The sequence below is a fragment of the Oreochromis aureus genome, linkage group 8 (genome assembly GCF_013358895.1).
Source record: "Oreochromis aureus strain Israel breed Guangdong linkage group 8, ZZ_aureus, whole genome shotgun sequence".
Taxonomy (NCBI): Eukaryota; Metazoa; Chordata; class Actinopteri; order Cichliformes; family Cichlidae; genus Oreochromis; species Oreochromis aureus.
This window is the reverse complement of record NC_052949.1, coordinates 7559594-7572688: the sequence shown is the minus strand read 5'-3', so window position 1 is coordinate 7572688 and position 13095 is coordinate 7559594. Positions and strand designations below refer to the sequence as shown.

The following is a 13095-nucleotide window of genomic DNA, read 5'->3' as shown; positions in this document are numbered from 1 at the left end:
CACTCTGTGGGGTTTTCAGCTGGATATCAATTAGAGGCTCATTAGACGTTTAGAGACGGCAGTCTCTCTGGCTTCCTGTCGCCCACTGTGAAAGTAGCTGACCCTAACCTTGAGGGAAGGCTGGTTCCCTGTGTCCTTTCAGCCCTGGATAAAGAGCCATCAAGGAACTGCGTAAGACATGCTTCCTTTAAATCTTGCCAATCAGAAATCACATTGCTTAAAATTAGAAACATGTGGCTGTGAGACGTAAATGGGAAAAGCAACGATTTCGCTTGTCCAAACAACATGAATCAACTAGTTAGGCTATCGTATATTCTACAGACATCTAATAACTGCTCATAAGGCCCAATATTTGTGTGATATCAGGATTAGCATATCCACTTATCCACTTTGTTAGTACAGTTTCGGCTGCTCAGGAACAAAATAGTAATAGTCTTGTCGATCACATGACACCGACTCAGTGCAAATAGACATGGTCAAGATAATCTAAGGAAGTTCAAACCAAGCATCAGAATGGGGAAGAAAGGTAATTTGACTGACTTTGAACGTGGAGTTGGTGCCAGATGGGCTAACAGAGAAAATATCAAGAGAGTGGCAGACCTCTGGGTCTGCCTTGTTGATGCCAGAGGTCAGCATGCAGTGCTACATGTACAGATTGTTGAGAGTGTTGCGATGCAAAGTGTTCGATGCAAAGAGAAATGCATTTAGTGCAGTCTGCGTGCTGTGTATTTGTATGTTCACTCATCCAGGCACATGCAGCTTCTCTTTATCCATGTGTAGTTTGGGGCAGAGGTGATGTGGAGTATTTTTAGACACACTCGGGGGGACTGTGTGTCCTGACTGCTAACACAATGAGCCCTCATGCCTGAACAAGGACATATTTTGGAGACTGGAGGCTAAAGCAGCAGACCACTCCCCTACCTTGAAAACAAGCCACTTTTTATTAAAATGAGCTCCAACGCTCTGTAAAGAAGGTCATTTATTGGTTAACTCACAATATTTAGCTTTATTACACAAGCACAGATTCTTGAAATACAAAGTTAGATTAGCTTGCATTCTCCTTACATTACTCTAAGTCTTAAAAAGAATACAGAGTGGTAGAAGCATGCGCCAGTAGAGCCAGAGCTGAGACTTTTCATTGCAAAGGACAAGCCCATGCAGCTGCAGGGATTGTGGTCAGTAAACTAACATTTGCATGAACTGAGAAAAAATCTTTTTTGATCTGCAGGCGCTTTCCTTTCTCAAATTCATGTACACAAAGTGTGCGTGGCTTAACCATGTTGGTCTCAGTAAAATACAATAGTTTAGCTTAAAGGAGTCTTAAAAATAGCCTGCACGCTGTGCCACGTAGCATTACAGGGCTCCACACTGACAGTAAGCAGAGAAAGGGCCACTTCACTTAGCTACGAGTCCTTCAATCAACAGTTGCTGCTTGAAGGCAGTGCATTCAATATACTCAGTCAAGCATTATGTCTACAAAATTGCTTCTTTTGAAAACTTATACTGTACTTTAACATTTTTTTATGCAGTTATTGCAAAAGAAATCTCTACAAGTTCAAACTACTACCTTGAAATGCTTTTGTGGGGTTTTAGTTTCCAGCGCCAGCCTTCCTGTGTACTCAATTAAAGCTCAAACAGATACATTTTTATTCTACTTGTACTTAGTAACATGCCATGACCACAAGTTCAACAATGTTTAGTTCAGCCTCCTTTATTTACTGGAATTTAAACTTTCTTGCATCATTCACCTTTTTCACCATCAAGTGCCATATATTTCAAGTGACGACGATGATCACAATGATTTATCCCACTATAACCTGTAGATGATAAAGATACTGAAAATTACTATTGGATTACTGGAACAGCATCAATATCACGATGTCCCATCATAGGCAGCAAGAGCCCGGAATGTCTGCAAGCGATCAGCAGTTAAGCTGGGCACACACTGGAAGCAATTTGATATTTGCACATCACTCTGAAGCTCAAGGCTGGTCACTCGTGGACATTCCCGTCTCCGGTTGCCGGGTAATCCTCTAATGTATTTGCTACCAGGATATTTATCAATCTCACCGCAACAGTTATTTTGCTTGTAGTCACAGAATGTCATTTACTTATATGCTTTCTGATTGCCACATTGCTGCAAATCACTTCCAGTATGTACTTGACTTTAATTTTCTTTTTTTCCCTGTAATACTGAAAACGGTATGAAGTATTTTCCTGGGTATCAGTAACAAGTTTGACATTCAAGTATCATGGAAGCCCCAGTTACTTCACGCAAGTCGATGGATCTCAGTTGAGCAGATAAAACTACCTTGTTCTTTTTTCTTTTTAAAACTTATGTACATTTTTTCAAGCTGCATGTAATCTATTTTTAATCAACTTAAGCCAGGTGGGCCTCGGGGTTTGTGATACACTAGCAAAAATATCTTTTTTGGCACTCTTTGATGCTGCATACAGAAAAAAAAAATCATTAGGGATTTGTTTTGATCTCGCATTCTGCAATTGTTCTAATCACTGTTGATTATACATTGGTCAAAAATATTCAATAAATCTCTATTTATAACTGGAAAGAAAATGGGGGAAGAAAAATGAATGGTACACAGTCCTCCACAGAGACCAATGTGTAAAGAAATTCATAAGCATCTTTTTTCCCCCCAGGCTCCATCGATCTACCGGGTTTCATAAAAATTGTCGAGGCAATTTTTGCTTAATCTGACAGTAAAAATAGACGAATCCCACTGAATGTACACCTTGTGTCATTCAATTTTATATTGAATCAGACTGTAGGACAGTGAGAGAAACCCAGAAGCTGGACTGGAAACCTGAAGACTTGTTTACTGGAAAGAAATGATAGGGATTTGGTGACACAAACTGGGCAAACCAGAAAATACAATAGAATAGCCTACTCACTGCTGATAAGAAACCAATGTCGTCAACTCACAGGAATGTGTAAATACTCAAAATATCCATGGTAAACCAACTGATTTAGCACGCCAGAGGTCAGGGTTCAGCAACTTAATCTCATTCTTGAGAGATTTAAGGTCACATGAAATGCTTTGAGAATAAACGTCCACTATTGTCCTTTAAACAGGGGTTGACAAAATCGTCTAAATACTACTAAAGTTAGAGCAGTTCAGATTAGGGCTAAAGTGCAGTAGAATGTGGTCAGAAGCCAAATCAAAGTCCAAAACATTCTGGGACTCAACCTATAAAAATGTGCCTGGAAGCACCCCTTTAAGGTCATTTTGTGCCTTCTGAAGCAACTCTAGTGCTCCGATTCATCCGCCCAACAAGGTCTACCACTTCCTCTTGGGTCTATGTTCTGATCTGCTAAGATAATCTTCAATTTTAAAGTTTGATGTTTGACACAGATGTTGATATTTACTTTCTGGACAAGTTTGAGGTCCGCGCTGTGCAGATGTACATGTGGTAAGAAAGAGATTTCCATGGACAGTAGCAGGACATGCAAAAGTAACGCTGGAAGACATGCAGAGGTGCACAGGAAGTTGATCTTTAAGTGGAGACCAACTGCATTTAAATAAGGATGCTTTCCTTATTAGTCGTGCTTTCGGATGTATGATAAGCACTAACATGAAAGATCTTTGTCAGAGCATAAAAAAAAGATGCTTCTGTAAGTTGTCAAGCACAGCAGTTCCACCATGTTAAACACTCGTCACACGTAGCAGAGTATGAACACAGCTGAGCAGACAGTGGTGCAGCGTCACCATGGCAAAAAACAACGGCATTTTCACTTTCACTACAACCTTAACCGCCTGTATGTGGACATATGTATTTATACAACATATATAACAATTAGAAAATTAGTATCTGTATCAAGATTGAGATGGGTCTGCACCCTAATGGCAGGGTTCTGGTTGGGTCTGTATTTTCTCCAGCCACTGCAATTCTTCTTCTTACTGTTTTTATTCATTGTAGTTCCTAAATACAAAGGGTATCATTGACAACAATTCTGTCTCCGGACTCTCAACAATGCTACTTTTCATAAAAATCCTATTCTCTACACTCCTACTCTTATCGTCACACCCTGCTTTAGCACACAAAGCAAGTGAAGGCAGCTGTATTAACAACAAGGAGCCCACTATGTTCTACAGACACAAAAATGCCTGGAAAATTATAATGAACTTAACCCATTAATGGCTCTTCTCATCACAAAGCTGAGGCACATCTCCCCACACAGAACAACACTGGAGCTATTTAGATTCGACAGAGCACTAGTGTTTCTTTGACAACCTCACACCAGCCCACATATCACAACACAAAGCCTTGGCAGCCGCATTGTCAATGTACAAACATTAAGTAGGTGACATGGCGCTCACCCCTATTTGTCTTGTTTTGAACCCCGCGATGGATGGCAAAGACCCCGGTGATCGTCTAACAGTTACGCAAGCTGCTGTCAGTGACGAACTCAAGGTAGAGGAGTTACAACACCTGGATGATGATGTGTTTGGCGTGTGTGCACAGAAGGTGACAGAGTGAAGACACTAAAACTAAACATCTTTGGAGTGAGGGGCTAGAGGTCACGGGTTGCTCCTGACAACATTTAAAAGTCGAAGCTGCTGGCATTATGCTGTAGCTGTTGTTCCAGCTATGAGACAAGGCTTTCAAGCCTGATAAATACTCTGTCATTCATCTGCCATCAGCAGCTGGGGCTGACTCAAGCAGCTGCTTAATAGGCTAACAGGGATCTTTGGTTCCCAGGAGGAAGTTTGAGTGGCAGACTGATTGGATACAGCCACACATCCAATCTTTGTTATCTAGAAGCCTGACCATCTTGGCAGAATCAGGTAATGTAACGTAATCTAAGAGGTAGCAGACATAAAAGAATGCATGTGCTTCTTAAGCTTGACCAGTAAGAAATGATTAACTTGATTTCATTAAGGCTGCAATGCAGAAATAAGCTCAAAGACTCCAGTCACAGCAGCAACTGCCAGTATGATATATATCTGTGCAAACTACAGGGAGAGCAGCAGAAATGACTTCCCACACATCCCAGCACAGGCTTCTGGTCTTGGGCCATATTCATTCTAATACATCACTCTGAACAGGTTGTTACAAGTCAGCATCTTTCAGACTTTAAAGGCCATTTACAGACACTTCTCTACATTCACACTGAGCCGCCAAAACACCAGAACAACACTGAAATTCTTCTGCAGGAAATTTACTGGCACCCACGAGGCTTTCCACTACGTCCAAATTGTTTTAATTTACTGTTTACGCTGCAAACACAGTGTGCCAACAAGCCAATTCTCATTATGATGATGACTGTGATTATTAGAAGTAGTTAGCTCTGATGTTTGGCTCCCATCGGTAGATGCTTTGCCCACACAGACTGTGACCTCGACATAGGATTATTTGTGCATTTATTATTTACTTAATTTTTTTCAAGTAAGTCAACAACGAAAAAGGATGTAGGCTTTGGTAGGGAAACAAAGAAAACAGTAGAAGAGGGTATGAATATTTAACTCCACAAGCAGCCATTTATCCCCATTATCTGTACTTATTTAAAACAGCAAATGTTGTCATACACTTTCTCTTCTGAGACGTGCATAGTTACCACACTGCTATAAGTGTATGGTAAAAATCAACTCATGCAAATAAACAAATTCTCCCTTTAGATGTGCAAAATACAACGTTGAAAGCTGAATATGCATTGCATCAATATTTATTGATTTATTGTTACGAAACCATAACCGATTGCATCCACTGCAGAAAAAAGCACTTCGATCCAGCTGTATTTTTGGTTTTGGCGGGCTGGAAGAGCAATGAGTGAAAAACATGTTTGAGAAATACAAACAGCCTTACAAGCACCGTTCTTTGAATCTATTTTGTTTTGACTGTTATGAAACTCTAGACCTGTTTTAATACAAAATACATTTCCCAAAATACTTCCACGCTGCTGTTGTGGTTTTGCTGAAATAGTTCTTCTGCAGTAACAAAGCCACAGAAATCGACTGTATGCCGTTTGTGGCTATTTGTGACAAATAAGAGCGCAGAAGTGCTTGATCTTCGACTGCAGCACTGTTAAATTACAATAAAGTAGCAGCATTCAACCGATATATACAACAACAACATCTTACTGCTGTATATAATAATTTACTTTTATTGTTCTTAAAGGTGCTTTGTTACCACTGTACCATTTTTTTAGTGTTGTAAATTACAATAAAGTATAAAAGTAACTATTACTATAATTTCTTTTGACTAATAATCTCTTACATAAACTGTTATTTGCACATTTTTACTGTAAATTTCTAACTTAAAGCTGTAAATTTTGTAGTAACCTCTAAATTTGTATATCTTACTGTAAACCTACTGTCATTTAATGGTCGGGCACTGCAGCTACAAGCATTTCACCTCATGTCATACTGTGTATGCTTGTCTGTGTGACAAATAAAATTTGAATTTTAAAATATAACTGCGTGTCTTTGTGTATGTACTTTGGAGTCTGTTTCTTTTCTTTCTTTACACGATATCAAATCTGTCAGAACCCCCCTTCTCTTTGCGCCGCGTGTTTATGGGAATGCTGTTGTGATCAATGTTTTAACAACGACACTGACGATGAACGCAGAGCTGTTTAATCGCTCCTGTACCCCACTGCTAGCTAACTCTTGACGCTGTTCTCAGACACAAGAACACAGAAAGCATTACATATCCAACCGGTCCAGATTGTAAATAACTGAAATACCTGTCACAACATTTCTGCTGTTCTTCTCTTCTTGTATAAAGTCCTCAAAGACAAGCCATTATAGTAACATATTATCCCAACGAAGCACTTCACTGTCAGACTACGGGCGTACTTAAGGTTCCTAGAGTTTCCAAATATAGCCTTCAGCTTCTGTGGAAACAGCTCCCAGTTTGGATTCAAGGAAATAGGGATGTCACCAGAGCACTTTCAGAAAATTCTGAATGTAACAGTACTTGTTTTGCTTTAGGACCACAGACACTGTGTTGAAAGACATCAAGTTAACACCATCCCTTGGTTCCCTTCTGATGTGGTTAGAGTCAGGCTGAGCACTTTTCACTCCTGATGCCATAGTATGCAACTATTTTTGTCTATGTGCTCCCATTCCCCTTAATTGAACACTTATATATTCATGATTGGAACATTTACATTTCTTTTTTTATCCTTGGCAAAAACAAAAACGGTACAACAATAGTAAAAATGTACCGAGCTTTGCTGATGCATTCCTCCTTAAAGGTGTCTGTATTTACCGTATTCAACTGTATTCACAAAGAACAGTACATTATACAATTTCCTGCCTTTTTATAGCAAATTGTTACAGTGTAGGTGAGAAACAGAGTCAAATTATCCTCATTGGAACTCAATTAATGTCACTGACTCCCAGCAAAAGAACAGACAAAAGGAGTCCAACAGCTAGGCGCAGCACTATTTTTCCTGACAGAAAAGCAGAAAGCCCAAGATGAAACAGCCTGGCTTACCTCACAGACTGGTCACTAACAAGGAAGAACAAAGTGCTAAGGAGATGCCTTTTCTGCATCATTATTACATAATCAAAGGGCCACACTGAAATGAGGGACATGCCCGAGGAGAATCCGTCCCTTGTTCAGTGCACCGTCGTTCCTTCCAAATGAGCCAATTTCAGAGTGTTTTACCAACTATCTGGAATATCTTTATCCACAGAGACACCGAGGCTGTTTTTTGCGGGTATAAAGTCAAGTCAGTTTTACTTACATTACTCATAGTCGCAAATTACCCTTGAGGGGCTCAAATGCAATGCAACACCCTGAATTTGAATAAAGAAGAAACCTTGTTAGAGGGGAAAAGAAGAAGACTGAACAGACTGTTACAGATTAGCCCAAAAAATACACATTATGGACAGTAATGTGTATAATGCTCTCACTGTGGTTTGCTTTGCCTTGCATTTCTAATATGATTTTCTTGTCCACTCTTGGGGCATAAATTGAGTTACTGGCTAAGAAGGAAATAAATTATAGCCAAAATATCAATTTTAATTCCCTTCACACTACATTTTCCCCAAACTGATGATCACGCTATTTATCCTACAGTACACAAATAAATGGCAGTGTACCTAAAACTAAAAAGCCAAGCATTTTTTTCCCAAAAGGCTTTCCTGGTTTCCTTGACTGCTTTTCCTGATTACAGCAGCATAAAGAGTGCCATTTTTCCTCACAGCTCAGGGAAATGAATCAAAACATCCCGGAGAACGATACCTTTACTCCCCATACAGGAAACAATCTCACATTTTCAGGGCTGATAAGACTCGGAGAGCAACACCCAGTAGTGTCTGGCTTGCTCGTGGATGCACATCAAAAGAGCCGTTTTACCTCATTAAACAACAGACCTTTTCATATCTGAAAGCACAGTCGAACATTCTCAGGCGGTTAGAAGCCTCTTAATTAACTCCAGCTTCTTTTAAAGTCAGGAGTTAGTCAGATGTCTATACATTACTAAATCGTAAAATAAAGAAAAGCTGTACTTGTGCAGGGGGTGCTCTGAACTAATGTTTTCTACATTCAGTGTAATATTTCATGAAGAAGCACTGCTTGGCCTTGTACCCACTTTGCCTCAATCTGAATCATCTTCTCCCGATTTAAACAGTGATTTTCTACATTTTCCAAGACTGACTTTCACTGACCCACAGAATACGAATGTGCTCAAGCATTTCAGCCCAGGGATTAGGTGAAAAGATCGATAATCGCACTTCTACTAGAAAGAGGCTTTCTGGTTAAGAAGAAGTCAATTTCACCTCCTCTGTAAAAATGTCCCACAGCTGAATTACATTAAAATGCATTGAGACTAGAGTCAATAGGGGAAAAAAAGGAATTTGTTTGACTGAGCTGTCCATCAAATTAAACTAAAATAATGTATTATTTGTCCAAGCCCTACAATAGAGTCTGATATGACACCCCAATGACAAGGACAAGATCCTTAAAAAAGGACTTATTATATGAGCCTGACTTATTATATATGCAAAGTAAAGTAAAAACCCGAGTTAGTCATATGTAGCCAAAGTCTGTATACAAAAGATGGCAGCAACCAAGGTGACATAACCTTTGTGTACTAATGCTTTAAAGCCTCAAGTGACTGTATTTGGATAAGAGAGTGGAGTCCCAAGTTATTAGTAGATACTACAGCACAGATACAACAACACTATTGTAAAACTGAAATTCCATAAAGAGGAGATACGGCACTCAAAGAATCCTTAAAAAAATATCTCATCTGAAAGGTGTTTGTCCCACTCGAACCACCAAAACAGCCAATCAAAAGCCCAAATGGGCTTAACCAATCATCTTGTTGTACTAACGGACTGAGCAATCAAAGCAGCTGTAATGTTGTAAAGCTGTGCACGTGTGTAGTAAAAGCAATAACTGCAGGAAAACTCAAACCATATAAACGTCATCATAGGGTAAAGTCTTCTGAGGCAGTTTTTATTGTGTTTGACAAGCAATACCATACATGCATTTTTATGTGCCTGAGATCATTGAAATCCATTTAGACAAGGGCTTCAAAACAGCCACATGCATGAATGTCAAGATGGCTGCTAAAGTTAGCATTCTTTAAATGATTAAAGTCACAAAATTGCATTAAAATTGGTCCAAAATGCATACTACTACTGCCCATCACCCGGGATGTGGTTGCAAACTCCATGCCCAACCCTTCTCCTTTTTCATCCGGGCTTGGGACCGGCAATGGCAGAGTCCAAAATGCATAAACTCCACAAATTCTGGATATTCAACAGGTTAATTTTAATGACTCCAAACCGTTGGCTGCTATCCACCTGTGCAGATCCACCTATCAAAGAAGCTACATGACTTAATGCAGGTTGAATTAGTGACCTATTTAAAAAATACATTCATTTTTGCTCCAATTTGAGCATTTTAACACAGAAGACTGAGGATCGGCTCATTGGTCAATCATGGAACTGCAGATTTTTTACCAATTTAATGCCGACTTTATTTTTCAGCCCTGGCAGGTGCTGCTTAGTTGAAGCGGAAAAAAGAAATCGTAGTGTGGATTTACTCCTTTTAAATTATAAGTATTTTACCATGAGAGATTGTGTTGGCATGTCGTGGTAGGACATTCAGTATAAACACATCTCTCAGATTAAATGAACCAGTGTGGAGGATTTCATCCACATACTGAAAACACTTTGTCACCCCTCTCTCCTCAAGTGTGTCGAACATATGGACACTATACAGAAACAGCAGTGCAGTATGGCAGGTTTTGTGGAAGAGGAAACTCAGCATATGTAGATATAAAGCGCTCAATTCAAGCCAACAAAACTACCATTCTTGTTTTACATACAATGAAATCACATGTTTTAACAATCCACCCTTTTGTTTTAGCCTCTATGGATAGTTAGCGCTTTATAAATAGCAGGATGTAAGCCATCTACCCAACAGATGCGCAGTGGAAGAAGGTAAACATCTCAATCAGCAACACAGGCGTTAATGTGTTTAGTGTTTTCATGAGCACATTTCTATTAAGAATTATTCACCAAGATGCAAATAAGAGGCAAACTGGGATTTTATCTTCCGTGTAAATTCAATTTCTAGCATGGCCGATTGATTAATGATACACTAAATGTGAAAATTATTAACTCTTTACAATAAATTACTTTCACTGTGCTAACAGAGTTTTAGAGGGGAGCCTCTTAGGGTTAGCTGTGATTAAGCGACATAGCACAGGTTTTATTTATGATTCTTGAGTTCAGTGAAGGACTTGAGGGCTGTTTTGTGTCAGCTTAAGGTGCAGAGAAATCGTTTTGCTACAGCAGAGCCTTTTTGTTTTGACCTTTGGCCGGTCGGTGAGGAAGAACGGAGGGACTGTGTTGGCTCGGACTGTGGAAAACAAGGCTTTGCCACTGCCCCCCCTCCGAGCAGGGAGAGATAAGCATGGAAAGACAAAAAAGTTTAGGGCTGGTGGGCTAAAAAAAGAAAAACATCATGATCTCATAATGGAAAACCTCCACACTGTGTGTGAACTCACATATGTGAGTGAGGAGCGGGGTAGCAGGAGAGAAGCAAAACTAGCGCATGTCGCTGATGTGATGAGAGAACGCTTTGAGGATGACTGTCTTTTATCTATGGTGAGTCGAGCTGACAACCAAGAACTTGAATAGCAGAGCACAGCGAGACAGCAGTCATCTGCAGCCTCATACAAAAACCATGAGTGCTGGAACCAAATCTTACTAGTCTGCAGTCTATTTTTCTGATAAATGCTTTATCACAGCACTTCTCTGGCGCTATAAAAGCGACGCCTTGCAATTGTAAAACTGTGTGTAAACTATATGGCCTAAAAATGACATTTTCCTCCGTGAAGGCTTTTTGTCGCTTTACAGATCTTCACTGTGTTAAAATCAGAGCCGTAAAACTGTGAAACAACAAATCTGAAGTTTTCACCATCCAAAGCAGACTTACTTTCTTCCACATAAAGTGCTGAATGGTGATCATAGGGAAATAAGTGTTTTCCCCTTCCAAACAACAGGCATTACACAGATTAGCTGCCTTTGCTGAAACATACTATTACCACATAAGTCCCTGTAGAGAAGGACCAGATGTCAGATAATAGGCTGTGCTGTGAAGTAGGTGTTGGCCTGGAGCCATAGAACAAGTAAGAACAGCTTCTTCCATATATACCTCTTTGCTTTATGGACAGCCTGCTGGCTGGGTGGGCAACTGCCTTATATCTTGAGACTGTTGGAAGAAGATGCCATGTGTGTAATCTACTCTCCATACAAGATAAATATATTTGTGTAATTGAGTAGATAATAGGCCCAACTTTCAAAATCAATACACCCTGTTAAAGAGAGAGAGAGCAAGGTCTGTGGTGCCTCTCCCTGGTCTTTAACTGATAAGCCTATCAATACATTAAAGCAATAAATCATTTCATGTTAGAGGAAAACACAACAATGTGCTTCAAAGTTCTGATATTAAAGTAAATGAATCACATATGCTGCGGGGTGGGGGGCTGCTTGTTAGTGAGCACAAAGGAACAGCTAAGTCTATCTCATTAAACACTACGCTGGGTTTTTATTGGCTTACTTGAATGGCTTGGCTTTCCCTGTAAGCGGTTGAGAGGTATTGGCATTACAGGTTATAGATCGGCTGCTGCAGGAGCATGACACTTCTAAGACATTTCCATTCAAGGCATAATAAAACTTTAAAATCGCAATAGGTGCAGCTCAGAAAGGGATGGATTACCTTTTCTAGACTTGAACCTTTGTTTTTCTGACCAGCTTTGGCATCACAGTCGTTTCTTCTCTGCTGCTGCTGTTGCTCCGGTTCCCTGTCTGCCTGCTGGTGCTGCTACTGCAGCGCTCCGTGCGGCTCCTCACTCCAAATTACCAGTCTGCGCGTTTCCAGTCGCTCCGAAATAGCTTACAGAGAGTGACTCCGAAAATAACTGCACCGATCAAAGCGGCCACATTCAGTCCAAACGCAGGGTGCAGTCACAGTAGCGACACCCCTGGGTGCTCCCGGCGCAAGCTCGGTCTGCAGCAGGTAGCAGAGCCGCTTCTCGCCCACCCAGCGTGTCAAGCGTCTGGGCCATTCACAACTAAAGTCATGCGTGTCTGCGTGTATGTGTGCGTGTGGAGCAGTCAGAGACAGTCAGTGCCCAGTGCCACGCAGCGCCGCAACATGGAGCGATGCCCTGCCTACCACTGCGTCAAGTCAGCCCAATTCATCAAGTATACCACATCCGGCTGTGCCTTTCAAAGTAAAAACCTCAACGGTCTCAGGACCTCAGGAAGCGCTTAAACCAAAATTAAAATGTGCTTGGAAAATCTTCATTTGGTGTTTGTGATCAGTGCCATCTTATTATACATTAAAAAAACTTGAACCAGGCGAACAAACTGAGCACCGGAGCAACATACGGCGGGAGGGGGGGTTGAACTCAGTTCTGAATTATTTATGCTGAAAGGAGCCACTAATACCTAAATCATTCATAATTATTCAAGACAAACAAGGTCGATGCCAATCAAACCTCCATTCATTCCTCCAGAAGACCATGGCGTCTGACATTTAAAATGATAGATGGAGGGAGACGCTGGCAAGTGTCAGACATTATCCTGATCCTTTTCTTCCATCAGT

General features: G+C 40.5%; 1 protein-coding gene across 3 annotated transcripts in view; it reads right to left on the bottom strand.

Moving 5' to 3' along the window:
• Positions 1 to 12657, bottom strand: part of tanc2b (tetratricopeptide repeat, ankyrin repeat and coiled-coil containing 2b) — a 165414-nt gene extending 152757 nt beyond the window's left edge. For all 3 annotated transcript variants that reach the window (XM_031760131.2, XM_031760132.2, XM_031760133.2), the window contains exon 1: positions 12205 to 12657. The gene's annotated coding sequence lies outside the window, so the exon portion shown is untranslated. The remainder of the gene's footprint in view (positions 1 to 12204) is intronic.
• Positions 12658 to 13095: the final 438 nt, after the last annotated feature.